This window comes from Haematobia irritans, chromosome 2 (genome assembly GCF_050003625.1).
Source record: "Haematobia irritans isolate KBUSLIRL chromosome 2, ASM5000362v1, whole genome shotgun sequence".
Classification (NCBI taxonomy): Eukaryota; Metazoa; Arthropoda; class Insecta; order Diptera; family Muscidae; genus Haematobia; species Haematobia irritans.
Window position 1 is genome coordinate 9,503,716 of NC_134398.1, and position 26,938 is coordinate 9,530,653.

Here is a 26,938-nt window from a genome sequence, read left to right on the forward strand (position 1 = left end):
ACCGCGAGTGCACTGTATATTGTATATTTGGATAGGTAAATATTTTTATAATCGTATAAAAATATAAAACTGGCTTCTATGATTTTTTAGGTATCTCAATAGATCTTTTAAACATTGTGAAATGGCAAATTTGATAATATTTTTAAGAAATAAAGTTTTGTCAAAATTTCATTTCTGTAGAAAATTTTGCCAACCTTTTATTTCTATAGAAAATTTTGTCAAAATTTTATTTCTATAGAAAATTTTCGCAATATTTTATTTCTATAGCAAATTTTGTTAAAATTGTATTTCTATAGAAAGTTTTGTCAACATTTTATTTCCATAGAAAATGAAGTCAACATTTTATTGCCATATAAAATTTTGTCAAAATTTTATTTCTATAGAAAATTTTGTCAAAAATTTTTTTCTATAGAAAATTTTGTCACAATTTTATTTCTATATTGTCAAAATTTTGTTTCAAAAAAAAATGTTTTATTTCTATAGAGAAGTTTGTCAAAATTTTATTTCTATAGAGAATTTTGTCAAAATTTTATTTCTATAGAAAATTTTGTTAAAATTTAATTTTCATAGAAAATTTTGCCAAAATTTTATTTCTATAGAAAGATTGGCAAAATTTTATTTCTATAGAAAATGTTGTCAAAATTTTATTTCTATGAAAATTTTGTCAAAATTTTATTTTTACAGAAAATTTTGTCAAGGTTTTATTCCTAAAGCAAATTTTGTGAAAATTTTATTACTATAGAAAATTTTGTTAAAAATTTATTTCTATAGAAAATTTTGTCAACATTTGATTTCCATATAAATTGTGCCAATATTTTATTGGCATATAAAATTTTGTCAAAATTTTATTTCGTTATTGTTGTTTTTGATCTCAGCTTAAAGCCATGCATTGACTAAACTACAAGTGTAGCTTAACCAACAGAGGAAAAGTATGCTTGTCAAATTTATTTGGGCAAAGCCCTATAGACTGCTCGATGGTTGGATGTACAGCTTGAATGTATTTGGCTGGGTTTGTTTTTGAGCGTGCTTCCTCTATCTTCATTCGTTTTGTTTGTTATTGTTGGCTTCTCTTCAATCGTTATTGTTGTTTTTGATCTCAGCCAACAATAACAAACAAAACGAATGAAGATAGAGGAAGCACGCTCAAAAACAAACCCAGCCAAATACATTCAAATCGATGATTTGAGTTTGGCAAAGGAAAAGAGATATGCTGGCAAATTTGTTTAGGCAGTAGCCGACTATCAAACCCTTTTTCGGGAGGTTCAAGTGTAGTTCACTTTGGGTTGAGTGAATTACCCGAATTTATTCTGATAATTGGTTGATAGTTTTGCTGCAAGTAGAGGATGCTGATGAGGAATGTGGTAATTCCGAAACAGCTGTACATCCAACCATCTTGCAGTCTATAGGGCTTTGCCCAAATAAATTTGACAAGCATACTTTTCCTCTGTTGGTTAAGCTACACTTGTAGTTTAGTCAATGCATGGCTTTAAGCTGAGATCAAAAACAACAATAACGATTGAAGAGAAGCAAACAATAACAAACAAAACGAAAAAAAAAATTATTTCTATAGAAAATTTTGTCAAAATTTTATTTCTACAGAAAATGTTGTCAAAATTTTGTTTCTATAGAAAATTTTGTCAAAATTTTATTTCTATACAAAATTTTGTCAAAATTTTGTTTCTATAGAGAATTTTGTCAAAATTTTGTTTAAAAGAAAAGTTTGTCAAAATTTTATTTCTATAGAGAATTTTGTCAAAATTTTGTTTCTATAGAAAATTTTGTCAAAATTTTATTTCTATAGAAAATTTTGTCAAAATTTTGTTTCTACAGAGAATTTTGTCAAAATTGTATTTCTATAGAAAATATTGTCAAAATTTTGTTTCCATAGAAAATTTTGTCAAAATTTTGTTAAAAAAACGTTTGTCAAAATTTTATTTCTATAAGTAATTTTGTCAAAATTTTATTTCTATGGAGAATTTTGTCAAAATTTTATTTCTACAGAAAAGTTAGTTAAAAATTTATTTCTATAGAAAATTTTGTCAACATTTTATTTCCATATAAAATTGTGCCAATATTGTATTGCCATATAAAATTTTGTCAAAATTTTGCCAAAATTTTATTTCTGTAGAAAATTTGGCAAAATTTTATTTCTATAAAAAATTTTGCCACATAAAATTTAGTCAAAATTTTATTTCTACAGAAAATTTTGTCAAAATTTTATTTCTATAAAAAATTTTGTCAAAATTTTATTTCTATAGAAAATTTTGCCAAAATTTTGTTTCTATAGAGAATTTTGTCAAAATTTTATTTCTATAGAAAATATTTTCAAAATTGTGTTTCCATAGAAAATGTTGTCAAAATTTTGTTTCAAAAAAAATTTTGTCTAAATTTTATTTCTATAGAGAATTTTGTCAAAATTTTATTTCTATAGAAAATTTTGTTAACATTTAATTTTCATAGAAAATTTTGCCAAAATTTTATTTCTGTAGAAAATTTGCAAAATTTTATTTTTATAAAAAATTTTGTCAAAATTTTATTTCTATGGAAATTTTTGTCAAAATTTTATTTTTACAGAAAATTTTGTCAACGTTTTATTTCTACGGAAAATTTGGTGAAAATTTTATTACTATAGAAAATTTTGTCAAAATTTTATTTCTATACAAAATTTTGTCAAAATTATAAAATGTTGAAAAATTTTATATAGAAATAAAATGTTTACAAAATTTTCTATAGTAACAAAATTTTCACAAAATTTTCTACAGCAATAAAACGTTGACAAAATTTTCTATAGAAATAAAATTTGGATAACATTTTCTATAAAAATGAAATTTTGACCAAATTTTCTATAGAAATAAAATTTTGACCAAACTTTCTATAGAAATAAAATTTTTACAAAATTTTCTGTAGAAATACAATTTGGACCAAATTTTTAATAGCAATAAAATTTTGACAAAATAAAATTTTGGCAACATTTTCTATAGAAATAAAATTTTGTTAATATTTTATTTCCATAGAAATAAAATTTTGTCAACATTTTATTTCTATTGTCAAATTTTAACAAAATTTTCTATAGAAATAAATTTTTGACAAAAAAAAAATTATAGAAATTAAATTTTGGCAACATTTTCTATGGAAATTAAATTTTGACAAAATTTTCTATAAGAATAAAATTTTGAAAAAAAAATTTTCGATAGAAACAAAATTTTCTATAGAAATAAAATGTTGACAAAATTTTCTATAGAAACAAAATTTTGAGAAAATTTTCTATATAAATATAATTTGGACATCATTTTTTGGTAGTTTTTGGTAACATTTTCTCCAAATCGTGATAGAATATTTTTGGCACGAGTGGCAACCGTGCTTTTAACGTATTTGAAGTACGTTTCAGTTACATATTTTTGACAAATTGTCAAAAAAAAAGGGAATTCGGCAGATCAAATGATCGTTCTATGCTGCGTAACATATAAGCAAAATTTATTCAATTCAAGGGAGCGTATGATTTATAAAAATTTAATATATACAGTTAGCTTTAACTTTAATAAATTTAATTATGTAAATGACATTAAATTTTATTTTGAATATATTTTTCCTTGTCCATCGTTGATGTGCCTAGATTTCCGATTTTATGCCAAGTGGTACTGCAAAACACTGCGGCTTAGAAACTACTTTTTTAAAGAAGCGAAGTGACAGATTTTTAAACCAAACAAAAATTTTCTATAGAAATAAGATGTTGACAAAATTTTCTATAGAAATAAAATTTTAACAAAATTTTTCTATAAAAATAAAATGTTGACAAAATTTTCTAAAGAAATAAAATTTTGTCAAGATTTTCTATATCAATAAAATTTTGTCAAAATTTTCTACATAAATAAAATTTTGACAAACTTTTTTTAGAAATAAAAATTTGACAATATTTTCTATGGAAATTAAAATTTTGACAAAATTTTCCATATAAAAAAATTTGACAAATTTTTTTATAGAAATAAAATGTTAACAAAATTTTCTATAGATATAAAACGTTGGCAAAAAAATTTTTGACAAAATTTTCTATAGAAATACAATTTTGACAAAAATTTCTATAGAAATAAAATTTTGACAACATTTTCTATGTAAATAAAATTTTAACAAAATTTTCTATAGAAATAACATTTTGACAAAATTTTATATAGAAATAAAATTGTGACATCATTGTTTGCTAGTTTTTGGTGAAATTTTCTCCAAATTTTGGTAGATTATTTTTGGCACGAAAGGTAACCGTACTTCAAACGTATTTAATGCAAATCAGGGCAGCGTGATTTATAAAAATTTTTATTGTTGAGAAGAAACAAACTCTTTAAGAGTTTTTATATACAATGGTTACAGAGAAAATCTTAAAATTTTAATGGTTAACCATTTTTTTTAAAGAGATAAAGTCAAAGATATTTTAAACAGTGGAAGTAGAGAAAATCTCTACAATTTCAAGATTTTCCCTGCCCTCTCTTACAGAGATTGTTTTAAAAATCTTTTACTTCATCTCTTTCAATTACCCAAAACTCTAACTAAGCTATCTTTAGAGAAAACATTTTTCGCAGATTAAAATAAATCCTTTTCGTTTAACATTTCATTCACGGTGTCTGCTGAAGGCCAGCAGCAAAAAATTTTTTTTTTTATTTTAGAGCATTACCTTACTTACTGGCATGATGAAAAAACATAACCCAACCCCCATTGACCCATATTTCTTTTGGCATGGCCTAAAGGTTAAAACCTTTTCGTAATCAAGCTCAAAACATACACCACTAACACTTTATATCCCTTTTTTCGATGACACCCATTCAACACAAAACAATATCATATCCTTTCTTTCATTTATCCTAAGGACATTTGATAAACCAAAAAGAATTTGTCCGTTTTAATTTTTTCCCCTCAAAAACCAAAACAGAAAAAGTTTCGCACCAAAAAACGAGTCAATATTTGGTCTGCTATCCAAGTCTTGATATGAAATGAAGTGAGATTATTTTTTTTTTATCTTTTTAGCAGTTTATTTTCTTTAGGATTTTTGGGAGTCAATGGAAGGATTCCCCCTTTTTTGACCATTTACAGTAGAAGTGTTAACAAAACAAAACAAGATTTTCATTTTTTCATTCGCCAATTGCTAGGGAATTTGAACCCTTCTGCTATAGAAAATATGAAGTGTTTACTAAATATGGTTATTATCTCAGTGGCAAAAGAAAAAAGAAAGAGAAAATGTAGGTATGTTAAAATTACATTTGTATATTTTTTATGATATAATGGAGGATGGACTTTTGCTATTCATTTGGGGATGGAAACAGGTCAGAGGATATATCCCGAGTCAGCAATAATGTCTTCCCAAATAGAAATGACAACATTTCTAGCCACTTCTCATATACTCGTAATGGTTTGGGGTTCCAAAGTTTTGGCCAAAACTTTTCTATAGGATGCTAAACAATGGACAAAGCAAAAGAGTCTGTTATTTATCAGAGACGTTTGATTGGTAAAACATAGTTTGGAGATGGCTTAAATGAACACAAAACTACTTTTAGTTGGATTAAAATTTCTTGTTCATAATTATTTTCTTGTTCCAAACCATTACCATTCAATAGTTCGATAAATTGATATTCAAGTATCGTATTTCATGTAGTTAGAAGTAAGTAATTGACTAAAATGCTAAATAAGATTCAAACTTGTAAGTACTTAAGAACTGGAAATGTGAGCACCAACCCTCATTTTTCTATAGAAATATTTATTTGACAAAATTAAAATGTTGTCAAAATTTTCTATAGAAATAAAATTTGGACAAAATTTTCTATAGAAATAAAATTTGGACAAAATTTTCTATAGAAATAAAATTTGGACAACATTTTCTATAGAAATAAAATTTGGACAAAATTTTCTATAGAAATAAAAATAAATAAAATTTTCGATAGAAATAAAATTTTGAAAAAAATTCGACAAGAATAATATTTTGACACCTATTTCGATAGAAATAAAATTTTGACAAAATTTTCTACAGAAATTAAATTTTGACAAAATTTTTTATAGAAATAAAATTTTGATAAAAAGTTTTATGGAAATAAAACTTTGCTAAAAATTTTTATGGAAATAAAATTTTGACAAAATTTTTCATAGAAACAAAACTTTGATAAAATTTTCTATAAAAACAAAACTTTGACAAAATTTTCTAAAGAACTAAAATTTTGACAAATTTCTATAGAAATAAAATTTTGACAAAATTTCTATAGAAATAAAATTTTGACAAAATTTTCTATAGAAATAAAAGTTAGACAAAATTTTCTATAGAAATAAAATTTAGACAAAATTTTCCATAGAAATAAAATTTTGACAAAATTTTCTATAGAAATACAATTTTGACAACAATTTTTTATATAAAATCACATTTTGACAAAATTTTCTATAGGAATAAATTTTTGGCAAAATTTTCTGTAGAAATAAAATTTTGATAAAATTTTCTACAAAAATAAAATTTTAACAAAATTTTCAATAGGAATAAAATTTTGACAAAATTTTCGACAGAAATAAAATTTTCGATACAAATAAAATGTTGACAAAATTTCTAGACAGAAATAAAATTTTTACAAAATTTTCTATAGAAATAAAGTTTTTTATAGACATCAAATTTTGATATAATTTTTTATAGAAATAAAATTTTGACAAAATTTCCGACAGAACTAAAATTTTGATAAAATTTTCGATACAAATAAAATGTTGACAAAATTTTCGACAGAAATAAAATTTTGACAAACATTTCGTTAGAAATACAATTTTGACAAAATTTTCTATAGAAATAAAATTTTGGCAAAATTTTTCTATCGAAACAAAATTTTCTATGGAAATAAAATTTTGACAAAATTTTCTATAGAAATAAAATTTGGACAAAATTTTCTATAGAAATAAAATTTTGATACAAATTTTTATGGAAATAAAATTTTGATATAATTTTTTGTAGAAATAAAATTTTGACAAACATTTCTATAGATATACAATTTTGACAAAATTTTCTAAAGATGTTGCCAAAATTTCTATATTTCTATAGAAAAACAATTGACAAAATTTTTCTATAGAAATAAAATTTTGTCAAAATTTTCTATCGCTATAAAATTTTGACAAAATTTTCTATAGAAATAAAATTTTGACAACATTTTCTACAAAAATAAAATTTTGACAAAATTTTCTATAGAAATAAAATTTTGTCAAAATTTTCTATAGAAATAAAATTTTTATAGAAATTAAATTTTGATTAAATTTTTTATAGAAATAAAATTTTGACAAAATTTTCGACAGAAATAAAATTTTGATAAAATTTTCGATACAAATAAAATGTTGACAACATTTGCGACAGAAATAAAAATTTGCCAAACACTTCGATAGAAATAAATTTTTGACAAAATGTTCTATCGAAATAAAATTTGGAACAAAATTTTCTATCGAAATAAAATTTGGAACAAAATTTTCTATAGAAATAAAATTTTGACAAAATTTTCTATAGAAATAAAATTTTGACAAAATTTTTCTATTTGGACCAAATTTTCTATAGAAATAAAATTTTGACAAAATTTTTCTATCGAAACAAAATTTGGGCAAGATTTTCTATAGAAATAAAATGTTGACAAAATTTTCTATAGAAATAAAATTTGAACAAAATTTTCTATAGAAATAAAATGTTGACAAAATTTTTTATAGAAATAAAATTTTCTATAGAAATAAAATTTTGCCAAATTTTCTATAGAAATAAAATTTTGACAAAATTTTTCTATCGAAACAAAATTTGGGCAAGATTTTCTATAGAAATAAAATTATGACAAAATTTTCTATCGAAATAAAATTTTGACAAAATTTTCTATAGAAGTAAAATTTTGACAAAATTTTCTATAGAAATAAAATTTTGACAAAATTTTCTATAGAAATAAAATTTTGACAAAATTTTTCTATAGAAATAAAATTCATAAAATTCTGACAAAGATTTCTATAGATATAAAATTTTGACAAAATTTTCTAAAGAAATAAAATTTTGACAAAATTTCCTATAGAAATAAAATTTTTATAGAAATAAAATTTTGACAAAAATTTCTAAAGAAATAAAATTTTGACAAAATTTTTTATAGAAATAAAATTTTTATAGAAATAAAATTTTGACAAAAATTTCTAAAGAAATAAAATTTTGACAAAATTTCCTATAGAAATAAAATTTTTATAGAAATAAAATTTTGACAAAAATATCTAAAGAAATAAAATTTTGACAAAATTTTCTATAGAAATAAAATTTGTAATAATAAATTAATGATTTTTCAAGCTCGAGGTCTTTTTTTGAATATCATTGAATCACTTCTTCAGGGGATCTACAATATATTTTAAGAAATTACATTTCATAAATATCACAGTATTAAAAAATTATAAAATTTTAAATAAATAAGTTTATAATAAAACATAATAAGTTTATTTAAAATTTTATAATTTTTTAATACTGTGATATTTATGAAATGTAATTTTTTAAAATCTATTTTAGATCCCCTGAAGAAGCGATTCAATATGGCAATCGCGAAATATTGGGAAAACAAATAAAATATTCAAAAAAAGACCTCGAGCTTGAAAAATCATTAATTTATTATTATAACATAAAAAAGGTCGAAGAAAATCAAAGAAAATAATAAATAAAATTTGACAAAAATTTCTATAGAAATAAAATTTTGACAAAAGTTTCTATAAAAATAAAATTAAAAAAAAAAATTCTAAAGAAATAAAATTTTGACAAAATTTTTTATAGAAACAAAACTTTGATAAAATTTTCTATAAAAACGAAACATTGATAAAATTTTCTAAAGAAAAAACAATTTGACAAAATTTGCTATATAAATAAAATTTTGAGAATTTTTTTATAATTCGATATCTTTAAAAAATAATAATTTTCGTGTTAATTCATACTATAAAAATCCATTATGAGTAAGTTCCACCTTTTTGTAGTAATAGCAATTTTCACTTGTTGGTGGAAGCCAAAATCGACACATTTACAATTCAAGGGTATTTGTACACCCAAAAAATTGTAGGAAACATTCATTCATTAGAATAAAAAAAATGTTCATACCACAAAGATTTGATCAAAAACTTCAGAATAAGATTTTTTTAATTTGGTAGATTGTGGTAACAGTATCTTAAAATTTTGATAGATTAGTTTTCTCCTACTTTTGAAATCTTTTTGGCTTTGTAGTCACGATACAAAAAGTGAACGAAAAGTTTATCAACATTTGGTCTATATTATAACAAACCTTTGTATCAGGGATGCTATTTCATCCCATCTGAGGAATTAATGAGAATTAAGTGCAGCGGTTGCTGATAATGATAAAGTCCGTCCTATGACAAGCCCATGTAAAACCCATTGCTTCTGATCCGAGTTTGCACCACTTCCGGATCCAAAAAAAAACAGTTTCATTGATTTTCTTTTGCTGGGTTATTATTTTTATATAATTTCGGTTCATTTGTTTAGTTCCGAGTGCGGAATTGTTTTAATAGCTCCTTTTTATTTTACAGACGTTTTATTTCATTTATTTTATTTTTACGTTTTATTATTTTAACCACATAGTTTTGTTAGTATGAGGCAATGAAATGTCTCCATTAACTGTCAAACCTACAAAACATGGCAAAAAAAACCAGATGGTTTCTCTGAAAGTATTTAATTTTATGGTGGCCTCTGCATCAGTGTGGTGCCATGAGATAATGGCCTATATCTATATATGTGTGAGGGAGTTGTTGTCACTACTAAAACTTAATTTGGTTGTTTTAGCCCGTAACACGTAATCATCGTCAATGTCATTTCATGTGGCGGATGATGCTATTCCTCTCGGATCGAAACAATTCCAATCAATGTTACTATGCCATGTATTGAGTATTTCATCGCAAAATCCATTTCATTTAAGGCTCGTTTCCTCACGATGATGTGTCATCAAGTCCTTTAGTTTTTGCTTGAGTAGGACACGTGAACACGTTACAACTACTTCCGGGGTTTTGCAAGTTTTTTTTTGGTTTTTTGCTATATTGAAGTCTCACAACTCCAAAAATCTCTTAGGATACAAATATCGCTGAATTGTCATTTGTGACACGCATCGCTATTTTTCTGGGAAGGTGTTTACCAACTCGTCCACTCCTTGCCGTAAGTATTCGCCTAACAATTCCATTGTATAGGTTTGTGTTTTGTAAGTCAGAATGAGTGTGTGTGTTTGGCATAAATGTCCCTGATGAGACATCACTTCAAGGACCAACCAACCATCCAAACGGCCGCATTCAATTCTTGTTTATTGTATTCCTCCGGAACCCTCATACTTCCACACACCAAAGGCTCCTACGTGCAAATTGTCTTTAGCTCACGTAAATTGACACATTTCATTCTCAATCGACTTTGTCCCCAAATAAGCAAGGCAATGTTTGCTGATGCCGCGAGACTGTGAGTAGTAGGAGGCCTCCTGGTTTGATGTCTCCATTCACTATTGATTTCACTGGTGGCAATGTGCTGGATACTGGTCGTGATGATGATTTTATGCATAGTTTGATGTATGGAGGAGGCATGAAATTGTTTTGGAAGGCTGAATGTTATTGTGTTAATGTTTCCTTTAAGGAATTAAGTGATGGTCATAAAATGTTCGGTAATTGGAGAACGTGATCACAGATTCAAAATTTAAGGAGGATAGGGAAGTTTTGCAGACGGCATAAGATCCATTTGCCGATTGTAACAATAATAAACTTCTGCTCAAATGAAAAATGTTGGCACAATTTTCTATAGAAATAAAAAAAATCTATAGAATCAATTTTTGACTAAACTTTCAATAGAAATAAAATTTTGACAAAATTTTCTACCGAAATAAAATTTTAACAAACTTTTCTATAGAAATACAATTTGGACAAAATTTTTTATAGCAATAAAATTTTGACAAAATTTTCTATAGAAAACAATTTTTTAAATTTTTTATAGAAATAAAATTTTGACAAAAATTTTTTAAAGCGACAAAATTTTCTATAGAAATAAAATTTTGGCAAAATTTTCTATAGAAATAAAATTTTGGCAAAATTTTCTATAGAAATAAAATTTTGGCAAAATTTTCTATAGAAATAAAATTTTGATAAAATTTTCTATAGAAACAAATACAAAATTTTGACAAATTTTCTATAGAAATAAAATTTTGACAAAATTTTCTATAGAAATAAAATTTTAACAAAATTTTCTATAGAAATTAAATTTTTATAAAATTTTCTACAGAAATAAAACGTTGCTAAAATTTTCTATAGAAATAAAATGATGATAAACTTGTCTATAGAAATAAATTTTTGACAAAATTTTCTATAGATATAAAATTTAAAAAATAATTCTATAGAATCAAATTTTGAAACAAATTTCTATAGAAATAAACTTTTCCTATAGATATAAAATGTTGACAAAATGTTCTATAGAAATAAAATTTTAATACATTTTTCTATAGAAATAAAATTTTGATAAAATTTTCTAAACAAATAAAATGAACTTTTTACAAAAGTTTCTATAAAACTAAAATTTTGACAAAATTTCGTATAGTAATAAAATTTTGACAAAATTTTCAATAGAAATAAAATTTCCTATAGAAATAAAATTTTGACAAAATTTTCTATAGGAATAAGATTTTGACAAAATTTTCTATAGAAATAAAATTTTGACAAAATTTTCTATAGAAATAAAATTTTGAAAAAATTTTCTATAGAAATAAAATGTTGACAAAATTTTCTATAGAAGTAAAATTTTGACAGAGTTTGCTATAGAAATAAAATTTTGACAAAATTTTCTATAGAAATAAAATTTTGACAAAATTTTCTATAGAAATAATATTTTGACCAAATTTTCTATAGAAATAAAATTGCGACAAAATTTTCTATAGAAATAAAATTTTGATAAAATTTTCTTTTCTATAAAACGAAAATTTTACAAAATTTTCTATAAAACTAAAATTTTGACAAAATTTTCTATAGAAATAAAATGTTGACAAAATTTTCTATAGAAATAATATGTTCACAAAATTTTCTGTAGAAATAAAATTTTCGAAAAATTTTCTATAGAAATAAAATGTTCGAAAAATTTTCTAAAGAAATAAAATTTTGATAAAATTTTCTATAGAAATAAAATCTTGACAAAATTTTCTATAGAAATAAAATTTTGCTTAAATTTTCTATAGAAATAAAATTTTGATAAAATTTTATATAGATTTTCTATATAAAATTTAAAAAATAATTCTATAGAATCAAATTTTGAAAAAATTTTCTAACATATAGAAATAACCTTTTCCTATAGATATAAAATTTTGACTAAATTTTCTATAGAAATAAAATTTTCTAAAGAAATAAAATTTTGACAAAATTTTCTATAGAAATAAATTGTTGACAAAATTTTCTATAGAAATACAATTTTGATAAAATTTTCTATAGAAATAAAATTTTGATAAAATTTTCTAAAAAAAATAAAATGAAATTTTGACAAAATTTTCTATAGAAATAGTACGTTCACAAAATTTTCAATAGAAATACAATTTTGTGAAAATTTTCTATAGTAATAAAATTTTGACAAAATTTTTTATAGAAATAAAATTTTAACAAAATTTTCTATAGAAATAATATTTTGACAAAATTGTCTATAGAAATAAAATTGTGACAAAATTTTCTATAGAAATAAAATTTTGGAAAAATGTTTTATAGAAATAAAATTTTGATAAAATCTTCTAAAAAAATAAAATGAATTTTTTACAAAATTTTCTATATTAATAAAATTTTGACAAAATTTTCTATAGAAATAAAATTTTGCTAAAATTTTCTATAGAAATAAAATTTTGATAAAATTTTATATAGATTAGATTTTTTATAGAAATTTTATATAGATAATATAAAAAATTTAAAAAATAATTCTATAGAATCAAATTTTGAAAAAATTTTCTTACATATAGAAATAAACTTTTCCAATAGATATAAAATATTGACTAACTTTTCTATAAAACTAAAATTTTGACAAAATTTTCTATAGAAATAAAATTTTGCCAAAATTTTCTTTATAAATAAAAGTTTTATAAAATTTTATATAGATTTTCTATATAAAATTTAAAAAATAATTCTATAGAATCAAATTTTGAAAAAATTTTCTAACATATAGAAATAAACTTTTCCTATAGATATAAAATTTTGACTAAATTTTCTATAGAAATAAAATTTTGACAAAATTTTCTATAGAAATAATATGTTCACAAAATTTTCTATAGAGAAAAAATTTTCGAAAAATTTTCTATAGAAATAAAATTTTCGAAAAATTTTCTATAGAAATAAAATGTTCGAAAAATTTTCTAAAGAAATAAAATTTTGACAAAATTTTCTATAGAAATAAAATTTTGACAAAATTTTCTATAAAAATACAATTTTGACTAAATTTTCTATATTAATAAAATTTTCTAAAAAAAAAAATAAAATTAAATTTTTCCAAATTTTCTATAAAACTAAAATTTTGACAAAATTTTCTATAGTAATAAAATTTTCACAAAATTTTCTACAGAATTAAAATTTTGCTAAAATTTTCTACAGAAATAAAATTTTGACACAATTTTCTATAGAAATAAATTTTTACAAATTTTCTATAGAAATAAAATTTTGACAAAATTTTCTATAGAAATAAAATTTTAACAAAATTTTCTATAGAAATAAAATTTTGTGAAAAATTTCTATAGAAATAAAATTTTGACAAAAATTTTCTATAGGAATAAAATTTTGACAAAATTTTCTATAGAAATAAAATTTTGACAAAATTTTCTATAGAAATAAAATTTTGACAAAATTTTCTATAAAAATAAAATTTTGATAAAATTTTCTATAGAAATTAAATTTTGATTAAATTTTCTTTAGAAATAAAATTTTGACAAAATTTTCTATAGAAATAAAATTTTGACAAAATTTTCTATAGAAATAAAATCTTGACAAAATTTTCTATAGAAATAAAATCTTGACAAAATTTTATATAGAAATACAATTTTGACAAAATTTTCTATAGAAATAAAATTTTGCCAAAATTTTCTTTAGAAATAAAAGTTTTATAAAATTTTATATAGATTTTCTATATAAAATTTAAAAAATAATTCTATAGAATCAAATTTTGAAAAAATTTTCTAACATATAGAAATAAACTTTTCCTATAGATATAAAATTGTGACTAAATTTTCTATAGAAATAAAATTTTGACAAAATTTTCTATAGAAATAATATGTTCACAAAATTTTCTATAGAAAAAAAATTTTCGAAAAATTTTCTATAGAAATAAAATTTTCGAAAAATTTCTATAGAAATAAAATGTTCGAAAAATTTTCTAAAGAAATAAAATTTTGACAAAATTTTCTACAGAAATAAAATTTTGACAAAATTTTCTATAAAAATACAATTTTGACTAAAATTTCTATAGTAATAAAATTTTCTAAAAAAAAATAAAATTAAATTTTTCCAAATTTTCTATAAAACTAAAATTTTGACAAAATTTTCTATAGTAATAAAATTTTCACAAAATTTTCTACAGAATTAAAATTTTGCTAAAATTTTCTACAGAAATAAAATTTTGACACAATTTTCTATAGAAATAAATTTTTACAAATTTTCTATAGAAATAAAATTTTGACAAAATTTTCTATAGAAATAAAATTTTGACAAAATTTTCTATAGAAATAAAATTTTAACAAAATTTTCTATAGAAATAAAATTTTGTGAAAATTTTCAATAGAAATAAAATAAATAAAATTTTTCTATAGAAATTAAATTTTGATTAAATTTTCTTTAGAAATAAAATTTTGACAAAATTTTCTATAGAAATAAAATTTTCTACAATAATAAAATAAAATAAAAAATAAATAATAAAAGCTTTTCTATGAAAAGACTTAAAACTTGTAAAACTTTAAATTTTCTTTTAAAAACTATATGGAAAAACGAATATTTGCTTTCGCTTCACTTAATTAATAACACTCATACGCTATGAAGACCAGCTCACATATTATCAAACTTTAACCCTTAATCACCTTTAAAAAAGTCAATCCAAGTATAGAAAGTCTGGGTAATGATATAATGAATTCAAAGTTTTAAAACTTTAAAACTTTAAACTTTTTAACAAAACTTTCAAGAAAAAGTAATATTTCCTTTCTGCTCTTCTAATTAAAAACACTCATACGCCACGAAGAGCAAATATTCTCAAATATTTTCAACTTTAACCCCAAATCAGCTTTTAATAAAAGTCAATTCAAGTATATTGTACCTGTTTGAGGATATAATAAGCTCAAAATTTGTAAAACTTTAAATTTTGTTTTAAAAAAATTAAAGAAAAACCAATATTTCCTTTCACCTCACTTAATTAACAACACTCATACGCCCCGAAGACCTGCTTCAAACTTTAACCCACAAATACTTTCATACTGTCGCCTACAATCAAAGCGAAGCCTATAATCCTTTTAATAAAAAACTAAATTTACGTTTTTTTCATAACTTTAAGCTTTACTCTTATAACCCAAAAAAAAATCATCCTTTTCCTAAGGAAGGTAAAGCAGTAAACAAAAACAATTTAAAACGTGTTAAAATACAAAATTGATATAAAACTTTTGAGACTGATTTTGTTACTGTGAGCAAAGAACTTTGTTAGATTAGATGTTGTGGGAAGGAGGGGAAAAATTTAAATTCTCTTCACATACATGAAACAGAAAAGTGGGAAAAAGGCATTGGACTATTCTGAAAGACTCTCAGCATGGATGAACTAACATTTGATATGGCATTGATGTCAGCTATTCAGCCAGGCAAATAATTTTTCGAGGGGGAAACAGCATGATGCCTTTTCACCAAGGGGGCAATGGAAGGTGTTTGTAATGTAATGGTAAAGGTTGATGTTGAAGGTGATGATGGTGATGGTGATACTGATGATGTTAAGCGTTTTATTTGTGCCTTAGGAAAAACAATATCTGTGTGAGCCCTATTCGGGAAAAGTGAAATGAAAATGAGGTGTTAAATCTTAACATTGAAGTACCAACATGAATGATAAACTCAATAGCTGTAATAAACTGCTTTTAAATCATTCAAAAAAAGGAAAATCACATGAGCACATGCGATGAGAAGGATTGTTGGTTTTTTTCAGCCTACCGTATTCCATCATAAGTTAAAGTTTAGAATTTTTTTTTAATTTAAATAAAACATTAAAGAAAAGTTCTCCCGTGTCTTGTCCACGAAACAACCAATGTCAAACTTTTCCCTCTATCATCATGACACTAATGGCACTTTTGTTACCACTTTCAAGGATAATATCTTTTTCAAATTTTGACCTCAAGGGTATTTGGCATTTGTTGTTTTTTTCCTTTCGTTATTCGCCTTCCCTTTTCAAATGAGAATGATATCACAAAAGAATGAATGAATATGTTTCCTTGTTATTTCCTGGTATTTTTATTTTATTTACAATTTTTTTTTTTGCTTTTGTTTTTCTTGTTGTTCCTTAGGATGATTGTTAGCACAATTTGCTTTTGGGAATTAGTTACATTTGCACTTATTTCCTCTGCCAACCAACACACTTGAATGGCATTTCCCTGTCTATTTTACAGTCAGCTTGTCAGTCAGATGAACCTTTTGTCTTTGTCTTGAATAGCATGCGAATGATAATGTCCCAAAAAGTGAGAATACCGAAGTTCGAAGAAAAAATACGGAATTAGAGTTGGAGTTCTTTGATTCAAATTTTTTGTTATTTTTTGTTATTTTTCTAATATTATTTTAACAAGTTACTCGTGAATATAAGTAGTGTTTTATTGCAAGGAATAAATTTCTTAAAATAAAAATTTTTTTAGTTTCGAAGAAAAAAAATCAAATTTAAGTATAACAAAATTAATTCAAATATATTCAATTTTAAATTATAAATTATAAACTCAAAATTTTTTTGCAGGTAAGAATAGGGAAATACAGGGAAATGTACCTGACAATCCCAGGAAAAAATTGGCAATATTTCAGCAGGATTGTAAGGGAGAAAAGCAGTATCAACTGCTTACGAAACAACCGAATCGGCACTGATATTTGTGGGCGATGTCCTGATTAAGAGCAGCTTCTACATAGCATAGTGCTCAGAAGTGATATAACAGGTTGGCTGTTAAGTCCCCGGTCTAACAAAGAAAAACACATTTTTTGTCAAAATTCGTTTTTATTATTCAACATAGTTCCCTTCAAGAGCGATACAACGATTATAACGACCTTCAAATTTTTTGATAGCATTTTGGTAGTACCCCCTCGGTTTTGCCTCAAAATAGGCCTCAGTTTCGGCGATCACCTCTTCATTGCAACCAAAATTTTTCCCTGTGAGCATCCTTTTGAGGTCTGAGAACAAGAAAAAGTTGCTGGGGGCCATATCTGGAGAATACGGTGGATGGGGAAGCAATTCGAAGCCCAATTCATGAATTTTTGCCAGCGGTGGATTATCCCACCTCAGTAATGCTGGTGACATTTCTGAGGGTTTCAAAACTTCTCTAAGTGGTTTCACTGCAATGTGGAACGCCGTTCGGACTCGGCTATAAAAAGGAGGTCCCTTGTCATTGAGCTTAACATGGAAGCGGGCAGCACTCAGTGATAAGAGAGAAGTTCATCAATGTGGTATCACAATGGACTGAATAGTCTAAGTGAGCCTGATACGTCGGGCTGCCACCTAACCTAAACTTACCTATCCATTGTCACATATCGACGGAAAAACTTGGGTGTATTACAAGTTAACAGCTGCAAACATCGCTCAGAATCATCAACACGTTGTTGTTTTTGGTCAAATGTGAGCTCGCGCGGCACCCATTTTTCACAGAGCTTCCGCATATCCAAATTTTGATTAATGATATGACCAACACGTTCCTTTGATATCTTTAAGGCCTCTGCTATCTTGATCAACTTCATTTTACGGTCTTTCAAAATCATCATGTGATTTTTTGTATGTTTTCGTCGGTAACCACCTCTTCGTCCACTGCGTTCACCGTCCTCCGTGCTCATTTTACCACGCTTGAATTTTGCATACCAATCTATTATTGTTGATTTCCCTGGTTTCCATTCCTTCATCTTGTGGCTCGTCTTGTCTGCTCTTTTGCAACCATTGCATATGCCCTGATTCAAAGCAACGGAAACATCTTTACTCCATATACAACTGTTGGTCCATCTTCTTTTCTTTAAGCATTGGAAGCCCATGGTTAGCATGTCCGCCTTGCATACACAAGGTCGTGGGTTCGATTCCTGCTTCGACAGAACACCAAAAAGTTTTTCAGCGGTGGAGTATCCCACCTCAAAACTTCTCTAAGTGGCTTCACTGCAATGTGAAACGCCGTTCGAACTCGGCTATAAAAAGGAGGTTCTTTGTCATTGAGCTTAAGGTAGTATCGGACAGCACTCAGTGATATGGGAGAAGTTCACCAATTTGGTATCACAATGGACTGAATAGTCTAAGTGAGCCTAATACATCGGGCTGCCACCTGATCTAATATAATCGTCTGCTTGGAGCGAGATGAAAGCCCTCTTCTTTTCTCTGAAATTTGTCGCTTTTTTCTGAAATTTGTCGTACACTCATGTCTTCGTTAGATGTCTTTTGTCGTGAGTACATCTAGATCTTGGAACTCTCGTGGAAGGTTTCTGTTTTTCCTCCTTAAAGGGCCAAATTATTCTATATAAAGGTATTGCATTTTAACTTTGTTCCCCTCAAAAAACACATCTATTGTTAATACCAACGAGTATAGCAGTATTTACGATTTCTTGCTTTGTTGTGATTATTTCTTTTTGTCACTTCAAATACTGACGAGAGACACAACTTCACAGTCACCGACTTATTATAAACCAAAAACAAAAAGGACAAACGTTCCTTCGCACTTTCCATCTAATGTCGTTTCCATTTTGCTGCCATAGCCAACTAACACTTTCAACATCCATTTGCTGTCGAACAATGGCGTAGTTGCTTGAAACGAATGCTTTTCATCTAAATAAAAAAAGGAAAAGTTTTATTATAGCTCTATTCTTTTTTTCGGTAACCGTAATTTGTAGAGAAAGTTAATTTGAAAAGGTCTTGCTGGCATATACTCTCTATATCATACGCAGAAAAAGCAAGTGATATACAAGTGCAAGTTTATCGTGAACTTCTATTCTATTGTTAGCCTTAAGTGATAAGTTTCAAATTGAAATTTGTGTTAAATTAAAACTTTAAAGTAACCAGAATAGTTCTTTGTTATGGTGGATAATATTTAGATAGAAGACAAATTATTTACAGAATAAGTTTTTTGTTTTATCACTACAATGATAATACTTAAAAAATGTATTATACAATAATGGATTAAAGCATAGCTCTTAGTATTTATGTTTGAAATTATATGGAAAATAAACTATATATTCTTAGTATTTAGAAAAACTTTCAATTATGGCGATAGCCTGAATAGTTATTGTATATATACAATTTTATCCTAAGATCACAAAAATTAATGTTAATCATACGCAACCCTGGTAATCAATTAATAAAACTTTCAATCTAGTAGGCTTGTCGGTCATAATGAACTTTTATTTTTTTATCGAATATTACTACTACTTACACAAAATTGTAAAGTTTGAGTTTCTATATTGGGGGTATTATCGGCTCCACCCGAGGACAAGGAATTCTTTTACTTTTATTTCTATAGAAAATTTTGTCAAAATTTTATTTTTATAGAAAATTTTGTCAAAATTTTATTTCTGTAGAAAATTTTGTCAAAATTTTATTTCTATAGAAAATTTTATCGAAATTTTATTTCTATAGAATATTTTATCGAAATTTTTATTTCTATAGAAAATTTTGTCAAAATTTTCTCCTATAGAAAATTTTGTCAAAATGTTATTTCTGTGGAAAATTTTGTTAAAATTTTATTTCTGTAGAAAATTTTGTCAAATTTTTATTTCTATATAACGTTTTGTCAAAATTTTCTTCTATAGAAAAATTTGTCAAAATTTTATTTCCATAGAATTTATTTCCGAGATTTTATTTCTATACAAAATTTTGTACAATTTTATTTCTATGGAAAATTTTGTCAAAATTTTATTTCTATAGAAAACTTTGTCAAATTTTTATTTCTATAGAACGCTTTGTCAAAATTTTATTTCTATGGAAAATTTTGTCAAAATTTTATTTCTATAGAAAATTTTGTCTCATTTTTGTTTCTATAGAAAAATTTTTTTTTCTATAGAAAATTTTGTCAAAATTTTATTTCTATAGAACATTTTGTCAAAATGTTATTTCTATAGAAAATTTTGTCAAAATTTTCTCCTATAGAAAAATTTGTCAAAATTTTATTTCTATAGAAATTTTTGTCAAAATTTTATTTCTATAAAAAATGTTATCAAATTTTTATTTCTATAGAAAAATTTTGTCAAAATTTTATTTCTATAGAACATTTTGTCAGCATTTTATTTCTATAGAAAATTTTGTCAAATTTTATTTCTATAAAATATTTTATCAAATTTTTATTTCTATAGAAAATTTTGTCAAAATTTTCTCCTATAGAAAAATTTGTCAAAATTTTATTTCTATAGAAATTTTTGTCAAAATTTTATTTCTATAAAAAATGTTATCAAATTTTTATTTCTATAGAATATTTTGTCAAAATTTTCTCCTATAGAAAATTTTGTCAAAATTTGATTTCTATGGAAAATTTAGTCAAAATTTTATTTCTATAAAAATTTTATCAAATTTTTATTTCTATAGAACATTTTATCAAAATTTTCTTCTATAGAAAAATTTGTCAACATTTTATTTCTATAGGAAATTTTGTCAAATTTTTATTTCTATGGAAAATGTTGTCAAAATTTTATTTCTATAGAACATTTTGTCAAAATGTTATTCCTATAGCAAATTTTGTCAAAATTTTATTTCTATGGAAAATTTTGTCAAAATTTTATTTCTATACAACATTTTGTCAAAATTTTATTTCTACAGCAAATTTTGTCAAAATTTTATTTCCGTAGAAAATTTTGTCAAAATTTTATTTCTATAGAAAATTTTGTCTCATTTTTATTTCTATAGAAAATTTTGTCAAAATTTTTTTTCTATAGAAAATTTTGTCAAAATTTTCTCCTATAGAAAAATTTGTCAAAATTTTATTTCTATAGAAATTTTTGTCAAAATTTTATTTCTATAGAAAATTTTGTCAACATTTTATTTCTATAGAAAATTTTGTCAAATTTTATTTCTATAGAATATTTTATAAAATTTTTATTTCTACAGAAAATTTTGTCAAAATTTTCTCCTATAGAAAAATTTGTCAAAATTTTATTTCTATAGAAATTTTTGTCAAAATTTTATTTCAATAAAAAATGTTATCAAATTTTTATTTCTATAGAATATTTTGACAAAATTTTCTCCTATAGAAAATTTTGTCAAAATTTGATTTCTATGGAAAATTTTGTCAAAATTTTATTTCTATAAAAATTTTGTCAAAATTTTATTTCTATAAAAATTTTATCAAATTTTTATTTCCATAGAACATTTTGTCAAAATTTTCTTCTATAGAAAAATTTGTCAACATTTTATTTCTATAGGAAATTTTGTCAAATTTTTATTTCTATGGAAAATTTTGTCAAAATTTTATTTCTCTAGAACATTTTGTCAAAATGTTATTCCTATAGCAAATTTTGTCAAAATTTTATTTCCGTAGAAAATTTTGTCAAAATTTTATTTCTATAGAAAATTTTGTCTCATTTTTATTTCTATAGAAAATTTTGTCAAAATTTTTTTTCTATAGAAAATTTTGTCAAAATTTTCTCCTATAGAAAAATTTTGTCAAAATGTTATTTCTGTGGAAAATTTTGTTAAAATTTTATTTCTGTAGAAAATGTTGTCAAATTTTTATTTCTATATAACGTTTTGTCAAAATTTTCTTCTATAGAAAAATTTGTCAAAATTTTATTTCCATAGAATTTATTTCCGAGATTTTATTTCTATACAAAATTTTGTAAAATTTTATTTCTATGGAAAATTTTGTCAAAATTTTATTTTTATAGAAAACTTTGTCAAATTTTTATTTCTATAGAACGCTTTGTCAAAATTTTATTTCTATAGAAAATTTTGTCAACATTTTATTTCTATAGAAAATTTTGTTAAATTTTATTTCTATAGAATATTTTATCAAATTTTTATTTCTACAGAAAATTTTGTAAAAAATTTTCTCCTATAGAAAAATTTGTCAAAATTTTATTTCAATAGAAATTTTTGTCAAAATTTTATTTCTATAAAAAATGTTATCAAATTTTTATTTCTATAGAAAATTTTGTCAAAATTTTATTTCTATAGAAAATTTTGTCAAAATTTTTTTTCTATAGAAAATTTTGTCAAAATTTTCTTCTATAGAAAAATTTTGTCAAAATTTTATTTCTATAGAAAATTTTGTCAAAATTTTATTTCTATAGAAAATTTTCCCAAAATTTTATTTCTACAGAAAATTTTGTCAAAATTTTATTTCTATAGAAAATTTTGTCAAAATTTTTTTTCTATAGAAAATTTTGTCAAAATTTTATTTCTATAGAAAATTTTGTCAAAATTTTATTTCTATAGAAAATTTTGTCAAAATTTTATTTCTATAGAAAATTTTGTCAAAAGTTAACTTCTATAGGAAATTTTGTCAAAATTTTATTTCTATAGAAAATTTTGTCAAAAGTTTACTTCTATAGGAAATTTTGTCAAAATTTTACTTCTATAGAAAATGTTGTCAAAATTTAATTTCTATGGGAAATTTTTAGAAATGAAGTTAGTTGCAATACCTATAAGCCCCTATATGTACGGGCAAAGAATAGAATATATCGAATTTTTAATGATCTCAAGAGCAAGGTTGGGAAAAAGGCGAAAAGCTAACTTTTGCAAAAATCTAATAGGAAGTGGACTTTTTCCAAGTTTGATATTTCCAATTAAAAAAAAATCGGCAAGTGGAAAATAATCTCTTTGATTCTCCTTCATTGGTGTTGATGTATAATGGCGGAAGTTTATTTTTTATATTGCAAACTATAACAACTACAAAAAATTAGTAATAGTTATACGCCACAGGGTCTAAAATATTATAATCACTCATACTCACCCATGTGCTCCCAATCAATAATGATTATACGCCATATTATTACCATTAAATGAAAAATCACCTAATATATAATGCAAACTTTCGGTTTAACAAAGCAACCTCTTACTAACTTTTAAAACAAACAAGACTCATAGTGACAAAATAAATTCTAAGTCAAATGAACTTCCTGGGATATGTCACTAAATAAACTAGAGACTTTGTGTAGAAAAGTTTATTTTTCGACATCTTCCTACTCTCAGCTCTATATAAATTTCCTTAATAAATTCTTTATCTTCTAAAGCAAATTGCTTCCTATTTTCTATAGATTTACCTCAGATGTGAAACATTACAAGGAACACTATGATGACGGTATTGTTGTTGCTCATAATGCTTAAGTACACACACACACAGACACAAGAAGGGATGAAAGGATGCATCATCACACATACTTTCTCAGAAGCCTCATAAATACTTTTTCATGTTGGATTTTTGTTGTATTTTTTTGTCTCCCACTTGCATAGGAAATCATCCATTCACTCCTTGGTGTTTGGTACTGCCACTGTAATTCTTCTAAAATTTCAGTAATTCTTTATAAACATACCACAATATATACCACTACCAACCACTGTTGCCACAATTGATAGAATTCTACCAGAAATGGTATATTTTTTATTGTTTGGTAGATTGATAGAATTCCTGATGATTTGGTAGAATTTGCCAAATATTCCTCTCCAAATGAATGGTAATTCACAAATTTTTTATATCTCTTTTTCCTATAGAACTAAAATTTTGACAAAATTTTCTATAGTAATACAATTTTGACAAAATTTTCTATAGAAATAAAATTTTGACAAAATTTTCTATAGAAATAAAATTTTGAGAAAATTTTCTATAGAAATAAAATTTTGAGAAAATTTTCTATAGAAATAAAATTTTGGGAAAATTTTCTATAGAAATAAAATTTTGAGAAAATTTTCTATAGAAATAAAATTTTGACAAAATTTTCAATAGAAATACAATTTTGACAAAATTTTCTATAGAAATAAAATTTTGACAAAATTTTCTATAGAAATACAATTTTGACAAATTTTTCTATAGAAATAAAATTTTGACAAAATTTTCTATAGAAATAAGATTTTGAGAAAATTTTCAACAGAAATAAAATTTTAACAAAATTTTCTATAGAAATAAAATTTTGAGAAAATTTTCTATAGAAATACAATTTTGACAAAATTTTCTATAGAAATAAAATTCTGACAAAATTTTCTATAGAAATAACATTTTGACAAAATTTTCTATAGAAATAAAATTTTGACAAAATTTTCTATAGAAATAAAATTTTGACAAAATTTTCTATAGAAATACAATTTTGACAAAATTTTCTATAGAAATAAAATTTTGACAAAATTTTCTATAGAAATTCAATTTTGACAAACTTTTCTATAGAAATAAAATGTTGACAAAATTTTCTATAGAAATAAAATGTTAACAAAATTTTCTATAGAAATAAAATTTTGACAAAATGTTCTATAGAAATAAAATTATGACAAAATTTTTTATAGAAATACAATTTTGACAAAATTTTCTATAAAAATACAATTTTGACAAAATTTTTTATAGAAATAAAGTTTTGACAAAATTTTCTATAAAAATACAATTTTGACAAAATTTTTTATAGAAATAAAGTTTTGAGAAAATTTTCTATAGAAATAAGATTTTGAGAAATTTTTCAATAGAAATAAAATATTAACAAAATTTTCTATAGAAAAAAAATCTTGACAAAATTTTCTATAGAAATAAAATTTTGACAAAATTTTCAATAGAACTAAGATTTTGACAAAATTTTCTATAGAAATAAAATTTTGACAAAATTTTCTACATAAATAAAATTTTGACAAAATTTTCTATAGAAAAAAAATGGCAAAATTTTCTATAGAAATAAGATTTTAAGAAATATTTCTACAGATATAAAATTTTCACAAAACTTTCTATAGAAATAAAAGTGTGACAAAATTTTTTATAGAAATAACATTTTGACAAAATTTCCATATCAATAAAATTTTGCAAAACAAGACTTTTTAATTTAGTACTTTTAATTTAATTTAGTACTTTTTTTGAGAAAATTTTCTATAGAAATAAAATTTTGATAAAATTTTCTATAGAAATAAAATTTTGACAAAATTTTCTGTAGAAATAAAATTTTGACAAAATGTTCTATAGAAATAAAATTTTGACAAAATTTTCTATAGAAATACAATTTTGACAAAATTTTCTATAGAAATAAAGTTTTGAGAAATTTTTCTATAGAAATAAGATTTTGAGAAAATTTTCAATAGAAATACAATTTTAACAAAATTTTCTATTGAAATAAAATTTTGACAAAATTTTCTATAGAAATAAAATTTTGACAAAATTTTCTATAGAAATAAAATTTTGACAAAATTTTCTATAGAAATAAAATTTTGACAAAATTTTCTATAGAAATAAAATTTTGACAAAATTTTCTATAGAAATAAAATTTTGCTAAAATTTTCTATAGAAATAAAATTTTGACAAAATGTTCTATAGAAATAAAATTATTACAAAATTTTTTATAGAAATACAATTTTGACAAAATTTTCTATAAAAATACAATTTTGGCAAAATTTTCAATAGAAATAAAATTTTGACAAAATTTGCATAGAAATAAAATCTTTCAAAACAAGGCTTTTCAGTTTGGTAGTTTTTACTAAAATTTTCTTCAAAATTTGATAGATTATTTTTGAATCGAGTGGCAACCGTGCTACATACTCCATATATGCTCGACATGACACATGACATGTGCAGCATCTGAAGCTAGTGCTGAGTTTCATCGGATTCTCCTTCATGATATGGGTATGCAATAGTTCTCAAAGTCTCAGTGCTTTCGGTGCAAATTTTCCCTTAAACACTAAGTTATGGAAATTGTAAATTGAACGTCGCAGTAGCAAAAAAAAAACAGAGGATATCATTCCAAGTCTTTGATATTTACGTTCTTGCTCCTGTTGTCTTAACTATGCATATGATATGACAAGAGCTTGGTTGGTGAAAGGAAACCTAGCATGTACTTAGTTTGCACTGGAAACATGAGCTACTTTGCAAGGAAATCCTAGATGCATGCCTGAAGGCACGCTTCCAATTGCTTGATGTTTTGTTTAAGTCGTTTTTTTTTTTTGGTAACATCCTTTCTTAAAATAGTGAAGCAGAAAAGACCATAATGAATACTCAGACCATGATGATAGATATCTAAAGTGAGGAGTATAAATTGTGATTGAAGAACAGACTCCAGGAAAGGTAAATCAGCATAATAAAACGAAAATGAACTTTAAAATCAAAAACTAAAAGAAAACATTGTTGGCTAGTCGAACTTGGAGACTGATCGAAGCCAAAAAAAACAAATTTCATGTCGATTTGGGGCTTTTTTTATATTTAGGAAAACTACGTATACTTTATAACAAAAAAAAATTATAATGCCCATACGCAACAGAGGCTACAATTAATAATGCTCATACGCCAATTATGCTAAAAATTATTTAAAATTTTTCTCTTTCCTGAAAGGGAAGCCAATATTAATAATTGGGTAGTCGAAAATGTTTTTTTCGGATTTCTCAAAAGCAAACTTCAACTCATTTGTATGCCCACCACTTATTTTCTAATAAGATTGTGACAAAATTGTCTATAGAAATAAAATGTTGGCAATAAGTTCAATAGAAATAAAATGTTGACAAAATTTTCTATAGGAATAAATTTCTGACAAAATTTTCTATAGAAATAAAGTTTTGATAAAATTATCTATAGAAATAAAATTTGTTTTGTTTGTTATTGTT